Source organism: Argiope bruennichi, chromosome 5 (genome assembly GCF_947563725.1).
Source record: "Argiope bruennichi chromosome 5, qqArgBrue1.1, whole genome shotgun sequence".
Lineage (NCBI taxonomy): Eukaryota > Metazoa > Arthropoda > Arachnida > Araneae > Araneidae > Argiope > Argiope bruennichi.
The window spans coordinates 115,806,423-115,816,551 of NC_079155.1; the positions used below are offsets into that span (position 1 = coordinate 115,806,423).

The 10,129-nt window shown below is 33.2% G+C and overlaps 1 long non-coding RNA gene across 1 annotated transcript; it reads right to left on the reverse strand.

Moving 5' to 3' along the window:
* Positions 1-3,054: 3,054 nt before the first annotated feature.
* LOC129969594 (uncharacterized) lies at positions 3,055-6,179 on the reverse strand. Its single transcript, XR_008784542.1, has 4 exons — positions 6,012-6,179; positions 4,629-5,290; positions 4,308-4,532; positions 3,055-3,544 (listed from the first exon to the last, which is right to left on the reverse strand). It is a non-coding gene; the product is annotated as an uncharacterized LOC129969594 (long non-coding RNA).
* Positions 6,180-10,129: the final 3,950 nt, after the last annotated feature.

The window sequence follows — 10,129 nt, forward strand, 5'->3', positions numbered from 1 at the left end:
CGTTCTACAATCGTAACTGTCATATATGAAGCAATAACAGACGGGATACGCAATACTAGAAAACTCAAGAGCGGTCCGAAACGGATGGGACGCGAACCACGAGAATTCGTGAGCAATCCTTAAAAACAAGATACTGCTGCAAATCGTGCAGAACACCATTGCACAAGGAAATATGCTTTACCTAATATCACACTCAAAAGCATTCTTCAAGTCTCAAATAATAGTTAAAATGTAAAAAATCTTATTACTAGATATTTTGTATTTATTATATATTTAAGAATACTTTATGTAAATATATTGCCAAACGCAAAATTAAAAATGGGCATATATGCATCCTATTGCTTGCCAAGCATGCTTATAGAGCGTTCAAAAGCACCGTACGCAGTGTGTTAATACGCAAAATGAGCAATGATAGCGAGATGAAATTTTAAAAAAGAATGTACAATTCCCATATAGCTCGGGCCGAGATTTTAAAATGGGAATAATTTTTTTCCGAAGTAAAAGATCAAAACTTTTCACTCGGAATTGGGAAGGAACATGCAGAGAGTTAATTTTTAACTTAGCATGACGACGAATCCGAATTCAAGACATTGAAATTTAAATGTACGCAGTGTTGCCAAGAACCAGAGAAAGATTTTAATTAGCCAACTTCTGTATTTCTTGATAATGCACCAGTTTCTGATATTATTCTTATGTTCTATTATATTTAAATTGAAACAATAATTGAAGGAACAGGATTGAAACTAGTAATTCATCTTGTGAATTTCTACTTTTAATTTGAATCGGTTCAGTATTTTTTTTAAGGACTTGGATGCATGTACAAACTTGAATTCAGTTTACGAATTTGTTAAGAGGAGTAGTTTCTAAGAAATATTAAATTATCAAAAAATTAAAAAGGAGACGAGAATATTTGGTAATTAAATACAAAATAGAATTGAAAATGCATACTTTATTTGCGTTTAATATACAAAAATCAAATATACAATATTATCACAACATAAGTAGAATATAAATGCATTCAATTAAGAACTCAGTACAGGCAACAAAATAAATTATCTTTTGTTACTTTATATAATAAGCATAAGAAGAAATTCAGTTTTTAAAGTGAAGCATTGACTTAACATAAAATTGATAAACTTGAATTGAAAAATTTGATGCAAGCTTTGATTCTTTAAATATAACTAAGGAAAATTAACATATTTGCATATTGCATAGTATACCGATAAAATTAATTTCAGTAGGAAATTCATAATAAAACTTTCTCGATGTGTAGTGGGAAACGGAATAAGTGAAAATTTAATAATTTAGAAGAAATGTTTAGAGGATCTAATGCTTCTAAAAAATGAGCCTTATTACTGAAGAAAAAAAGACGGTACTAAATTAACATTCGTCGCATCCATTCCCTTTTTCTCAACAAATCCGATATTTTATTGCATTAGGTAAGATTTAGAAATTTAAATTCCTGCTAATCATGAAAGAGCGTCCTATTTTTCCTATAGGCATATTGATCACCATGATGATCAGTCACGGTGATCAAATGCTTTCTAAGAATAAGAGGATACTTTTATTGGTTGGCCGGCCGAACCAATGAAAGTATCCTTTATCCGCGGAGGTACACATTTGCATAAAATTAAAAGCCGAAATAAGGTATTTATGATTAAAGATTTAGCATTTTAAATTTACTATTAACCTTACTATAAATAAAATTTAAAATAAGCTAGTAATAATTGAGAATAAAATCTTGGATTATAACACAATTGCAAATGGATACAACGAATAGATGCTTAAATTTTATATACCTTTTCAGACTATGGCAAAATTTCAGAAAATATTAAAATTAAATTTAACGAATATCGATACCATGTACTATTAATTTTCTATTCAGGAATAATTAATACTATGCATTTTACGACATTTTCGAATGTTAAAATTAACAGAGGAAAAAGGGGAAAATCTATTATATTTTATCACTTTAAAATTTCTGTTCCAACAGTCAAACAAATATAAAATTTAAGCGTAAAATCTTTTCAAAGCATACAACTATTTGATCTGCACAAATCCTTAAGTTACAAGTGAGCAATATTTATTGAAAATATTTTCTAAATTATTTCAGACAATCCTAGGGACACGTGCATGTTTACAATGCATTTCCCCTAATCTTTCAAGAAAAGTATGACCATTCGTAGGATATTGACGACTATTCGCAGATTTTAAATTACGTAAATATTTAGACAAGTTTTACAGTATTAGACTTTGCTTTGAGACCCAACTCTTCACAGAAAATTTAAAGATATCGAGGCCATTTACCGAAAATTAAGCATGAAACTTTTTTCCATAATTAAGACCAATATTTCAAAAACGAATAAGATACTTATGAGTAGAAAAATTTCTTCATACTAGAACTATTCACTAATGAATATATCAAATGTATTCAATCATTTGGCGACTCATTTCATAAAACGAAGTTAAGTTCTAGCAATGGACAAGATAATGAAATTGCTTTCACGAGCATAGACATTCAGTTCAAAATGAAAACAAAGGATTACAATTTTTATAACTTTTGTTGATAAATTGAGACGCATACAGCAAACTTATGATGATGTGAACTACAGTTAATCAATTCATAACAATAAAATTCAATTTTTCAAACTTCGTTGCGGCAATCGGTGATGAAAAGGAATCTTAAAAAATCATAATAGCATGAAACGGTTGAAGTGATTGACAATAGAAGAAAGCGCAATGCAAATTAGATGATTTTAGTTCTTATTTCAAAGAAATGACAGTTCTGTGACAGTCGTCGCGATTCCTCCTTTTATTGCTGGAGCTTTGAAGGTTCCGTTTGTCAATTTGTTGAGCTCGAATAAGAGATCATGGTTACTAATGCAACTTCAAAGCGAGTTTTACCCATTTTGAAGAAAAAATGATGAATTAAACGTTCAGTCTTGTTGGAAATGTGATTTAGATTTCTAAGAAAAACAACTATACCAGAAATTTTAATTTATCTAGATAGAACATGTTTATCGATCTCGATTGTTTTAGAAATCGCTTGTTTTTGAAAGAAGTAGAAATCAAGCATGACTCTTGAAGGAAATGAATGCAGAGCAATATTTGAAAGTCGCTTTAAGTAGGTATACGAAACTTTCTACACAACTTTAAGATGAAATATCGATTGATATGTCAAACGCTTGTTTTGGATGATATTCCATGCACTTCAAGCTTCACCAAATTTCGAAAATATAAAAACATTTACTATCTTGTTCTTAAAATGTTACGAGACATTTCAAAGATGTTTTGATATGCTCAAATAATGGCCATTACATTTGAAAGAACATTTCCAATATACAGATATAGCTTTTGATAGCAAATATACATTAAGTAAATTATTTTTGGCAATATACATATTCATAATTTTACAAACCAACTGCATAGGTTGTTTTTCCGAACATAATTAACTCCAAAGACTCCGAATTCCAATTTATGCTTAATAGAAGCTTCAGATGCTGTATGGTGTGGCATGATCACCTCGGTCAAAACATGTCAACATCTGAAAAGATATTTAAACATTTGAATCGGTATAAATTAGATCTGAAAATCAAGAATACCATTAAATGATAGAATAGACATGATAAATCTGCATTAATAATTCAAAAACCTGATGAATTTGCTTATGATTTCACTATTAATAGAACCGAAAACAGAAATCCTACTTAAAATGCAGATTTAAGTTTAGGAATTGGTCTTTTGAAAAGCGATTTAAAAACAATTTAAAAATAACTAAACATTTTATCGTTCCAGAATCTTTCAGAAGCTAAGCGTATATTTATTATCTATAAGGATCAGAAATTTTAATCCTTTAGTAGTAATCTGCACATACTGCAAAGCAAATTACCTTACAGTATATACCCATTACTACAAGTAAAGGATTAAAATTTATTTTATGTGTATATTAAACATCAATTGCAATGCATTTGATTCGTTCCAAAATAACGAGTTCATCGGGGTCTGAAAGGAGATATGAAACAGAATTGCATCTTTTCTTCATGTCATAGGCGAGGTTCGAAAAGTTTCCGGCTGTGAAACATTTCCTACCGACGAAAAGGCCGAATCCATTCGCAGGTGGTCAATTACTTCGACAACTATTTACAAAAATTAATCTCGCCGTATGACGCGTAGGTCCATTCGCTTCCACTATTGAGGGGTAAATGGAACTGTTGAATATATTTCAATAATTGTTTCTAAGAAATTATAACTAATGTATAATTATTGCCTCCAAAATATTTTCTGGGGAATCCAAATAAAATAGTTACCGGGTGTCACCTTGAGCTAGTTTTATTGTTACGATTCAGGAACTGACCATCTCCTTGAATTCCATGTACTTCGAACTCATCTTAAGGGAATATCCTCCCCGCATCAGGTAGAATTGTTGTCTATTGCAAGAGTGTTTGGAATCTTGAAAGGCGTTTTATCGATGGGACGGCATGTTCTTAAACCAGGAAAACGACATTGTCGTTAATTGTCTGATCTATGAATACCTAACAATAAAGCTATAATTACCATTTTATAATCAAATCAAATGATTGGAGACATTCTTCATTTCAGTGTGATAATTATAACTCGTATAAACTTACCAATATCGCATTGGTGATGTTCTTTCCTGATCATCCAGATACTTTCTACATATAGAAAGAAGTTGTTGCTGGAGAGGAAAAGGAGTTCATTCCATTTTAAAATTTTGTTCAAATAGACGACAGATTCTCTGCACAGCTCGCTGCTCTAGTATCAAATGCAGGCGATTTTGTCTTGGTTTTGATTGATGCATTTTATCTCACTTGAGTAAAAATTAAGAAATCGAGAATCTTCTTGGCATAAGTAAAATTGTTTGAAGTGATATTATCAAAGCTCTTGCTACCATCACTACAAAAAAATCATTCAAATTAACATTTGTTCTTTCTGTTCATTTGTTAAAATGTGTGTGCAAATGTTCATGCGAAATCAGCCTAATTCCGACACTTGTCGCTCCAAAACTACTTCTGTAGAATATGCAAAGATCATAACCATTTCTTTCGCTTTCAATACATATTCAGATGGCTTATACGTTTCAATAAGTTTTCGGTCCTAAAAATAAGATTTTGTAAAACTTGAAATATTAGTCCAAGCTCAAACTGTCGATTAAACCTGCTGGATCTTTACTCACAATTCAATCGCAAGGAATTCAAATTCCAATATACACTTGTTAACAGCATCAGATATCTGTTGTGCCGTGATTACTTCACTTAAAACATATCAGGATCTGAAAAGATTAAATATTTAAATTAACATGGTAGATATAAACCATCCATTAAAAATTCTAGCGTATATACAATTGCTCTTAATCTTCAACAATATTTCAAAAACCTGAAAATAATTTGCTATTAAATTGACAGCACTAAGTTAACTATATTAATATCAATTGAAATCTTGTAAGAATGAACCGACTACTTTCATCAGTTCATTTTTTTTTTTTTCTTTTAAGAATGAAACCATTTGCAGCAGTTGAAATATATTTGTCAAACAATTCATCCAAACATTGATTCTGATATTTCAGAAAAACTGGTTTTTCTGAGATCTATAGGCTATTTAGAAAATTGTGTGGTGCATCCGATTAATTGATTGTCCGTTAAGCACAGTTATTGATTACATTTAATATAACGATATCATTTATTCACCAACGTTATACAACTCTTCGAAATGAATTAATTTGCATAGTGAAAAAATATGAAATTTCATTTAAGATGCATTCAATTTTGTAAAGTTGCAAATCAAATTGTACTGAATGCTATATTTAGATGCTTGGAAAAACGAGTTTAATCATTTTCCCAAGAAGCGTATTTTTGCTATTATAATAAAAGATTGAAGCAATATTGTTTTTTTCTAAATAGTAATACGTTTGGTGATTCCAGAAAGTAAGTTTCTCATGGGCTATGCTTAAACAAACGTAATTATCTAGAAACAATTTTTTTTTTTTGTCTTACCATTTGTGCTGGAATAGATTACCGGAAACTGTTCTTCAGCCATGCAGTAGCTGCCTTGTGACAATTACATGCAGATGTTTGTCACATGCTGATTATTCTTAGGGGTTCAATTACTTAGAATCCTGTAGTCAGGAGCACATATGACCCTGTTTCAATTCCGGTAATTCAAATGATGAGAAGTAGCTGAAAGGATTGCATCTATTTCAATAAATATTTCAGAATAATTATGTTTCGGATTGGCAGACTTGAGAAACTTTCTAGACGAACCAATTAAGAGTTTTCCTAAATTCCATGCCGTTTTATAAATATAAATAGCGAACTTACTTGCCCTCGAATTTTGTTATCACCTTCAACATCATCTGAAAGAAATACTTCCTCGCATCAAGCATATTAGATGTAGATAGGCGTGTGACTGGAACAGAAAGCAACACTGCTGGCAGTTGACAGAGTGGCTTTATGAAACAAAATGGCATGGATACAGGTCATGTTATCGAGTCTATCAATAAAGAAAATATTATAATTACCATGGATATAATCGCATGATTATATCCAATAATCATCACGATACAATTATAAATATCGTAACTTACCAATATTACTTCTGTACAAAACTGAGGAAAAACTTTCGTGTCCCATCCAGACAGCTGCCATCCATATTTTTGTCAAGAGGAAAGTCAGTCGCTATACATACAGGCATTGGCCATTGTTTCCAATAAACAGCATAAAGTCTTCTTTACAGAGAAGAGATCCAACAACTGCAGGCGATTTTGTTTCGTTGATAATTTCTATGACGTTGCACTTCCCATTGATGGGTTCCTTGGTTTTTTTTCACACAACATAAAATTTCTCAACTCCTGAAGCTTTGACTCTGAAGATTTGTCAAATTTACATTAATGCATTCTGTTCATTTATAGAAGAGGGCACAAGAGAACAACTGCCATGATTGTTTCCTCTGTCATATTAGACTATACCATGTAAAATCCACATAATTACGGCATTTTCGTCACTTAGAAACTACTCGAGTGGAATATTCAGAGATTATGAATATTTCTTCCGCTTTAAGTGCGCACATTTTAATGAATTTTAGAAAGTTACGAACAGTTTGAGAACATTTGAGCGGGTAGCTGACTGTTTAGAAATTCTTACATTTTGAAAGGCTATGAATTACAGAGATATTATTCCGCGCTATTTTGTTTTGTTCACAATAAGCAAATTTGATTTAAAATAAACTAAAAAGCTTTGGCTCAACTCATCTCCTATTTTTTTAGCGTTATGGATAATTTTTTTATATACTCAAGTATAAATATAAACAATACGAAATTTATCTGAATAATTTTCAAGTAATTTCGAAGTAGCTTAATTTAGTATAATTTTTATCTCAAATGCTTAGTAACTTAATAAAATTGTATTTCTAAAGGTTTTTTCCTATCCTTATTCTAACCGATTACTGTCTTTAATTCATTCATTTCGATTCGTAGACAATTGCAATTCGTTCACACGATGCCATTCAAACTTCCATTTCCGAATTGCGATACGGAACAAACTAAGTTGTTTCCAGATTATTGAAGAGCAAGAATTCAAACAGGCTCAGCTTCTTTATTCAGTAAAAATTAAATGCATCAAAAATATCTGTTAATATTAGGATGTAATATTAGAGATCGAATTAAACTAGATTTTCTTATGAGATGACAAGTTGTTGCATCAACTAGAGAATAGTAAATGTACGGGAGGCCAAAAAATGAACGAGGTAGTATAGGTTCGGGATTTTAATTCCAAAACTGAGAAAAGATGGTTTAAAGTACCAAATGCCACATAATTGAGCCTCATAGAGACGGAGCCATTATTGCTTTTGATAACAAAACAGCGAGTTGGAAATTGAAAGATAAAATAGCAACTTTTAATTGCATTTAGAGAAATTGACCTACTCTCAATTCCCGATAAACCGTCACTCACTCCAATGCCTTCGTAAATGAGAATATTATTAAAATATCCAATTTCTTCGAATAAGTTCTATTAAATTAATATTTAAATTTAAATACAATTACGAGTAGGTTTTTGCTGTCGGATTCCGTCACGGTAAAACTTCTCGGTCTGAGGATTTATGTCGCTGAAATCTCGAATTTAATCGAATTATGAATTTTAATCTATTCTGCTCATTCGAAAGCAAATTAATATGGTATCCACCAATTTTTTTCCCTCACTATAAAAAAGTTACTTCACTTTTTGATTACAGTCATTACGGGTTATAACTGCCGACTTAAGCAAAAAAATTCTTATTGGATTATCTATTAATTTATTGTTCTATGTTCTCTCTGGTTTGAAATTATTCAAGAAAGGGGGAAACTCAGCATGAATATTTAGTAATGCATCCATCGTAAAAAAATATTTGTCTACTGATAAGATTTAATTACAAAATAATTTTTTAATTACGAATTAAGTTATTGCATATTAAAACACAGTTCACTTCTGAATTTCCTAAACGTTCTTTCAATAATTTTTCAGCTTCGAAACAAAGTTTCAAACTCGGCCGCTTATATTCATAATTCCTATTAAAATATTGGTCACGAAGGTGAAACTAAACCACCCTAAATAATAAGAAATATCAAATCCTTGTTCAGCACACAATTGCCAACAAATTCTCATTTAGGATTTTCCATTCGCACAATGAAGCAAGCATGCACACAACTTAAAACCAACTTGCATACACATAACCCACACCAACCCCAAAATCACAACTCGGACACCTCCAACGCCAACCCGTAAAACCGCAAAACAGACACACACATTACCCACACCTCCAACCCGTAAAACCGCAAAACAGACACACACACACACACATTACCCACACCTCCAACCCCTAAAACCAAAACCGACACACACACACACATTACCCACACCTCCAACCCCTAAAACCAAAACCGACACACACATTACCCACACCTCCAACCCCTAAAACCAAAACCGACACACACACACACACACATTACCCACACCTCCAACCCCTAAAACCAAAACCGACACACACACACACACACACACATTACCCACACCTCCAACCCCTAAAACCAAAACCGACACACACACACACATTACCCACACCTCCAACCCCTAAAACCAAAACCGACACACACACACACATTACCCACACCTCCAACCCCTAAAACCAAAACCGACACACACACACACACACACACACACACTACCCACACCTCCAACCCCTAAAACCAAAACCGACCCACACACACACACACACACACACACACTACCCACACCTCCAACCCCTAAAACCAAAACCGACACACACACACACACACTACCCACACCTCCAACCCCTAAAACCAAAACCGACCCACACACACACACACACACACACACTACCCACACCTCCAACCCCTAAAACCAAAACCGACACACACACACACACACACACATTACCCACACCTCCAACCCCTAAAACCAAAACCGACACACACACACACATTACCCACACCTCCAACCCCTAAAACCAAAACCGACACACACACACATTACCCACACCTCCAACCCCTAAAACCAAAACCGACACACACATTACCCACACCTCCAACCCCTAAAACCAAAACCGACACACACACATTACCCACACCTCCAATACCATCCCGATATTACACTTCACACATTACCCATACCACCTCCAGTCCATGGTCGCAAGTATTATCCACGCTACCAAAACCCTCCTTACAGTGTACAATTCCTTCCCGCTCCCCGCTAACATCACAAATTCCCAATTTTCAACATTACGTAATAAAAGGCGATAACTCGACGAATTAACCATGAAGACTAACGTTTTTTTCCCATAAGTCCACGGCGAAATAATTCGCCACGTATTAATATTTCTACATTGACTATTTCCACTCGCATTACCCTATGCCGTCACCCCATTCACTGCCTAATGCGACCTTGCACAGATTGGACTCAGCCCACAACTCCCAAAACAATCTTAGTTCCATTTAGTACATCATGCTCAAGTTTAAGATGAGACGCAAGGTCTCTCAATGCACAGTACTAGGCAATATTCTCATTCGCATAATGCATCTTAACCTCAGAATAAAATGTATGTCAGTACCTCCTTCCTACGT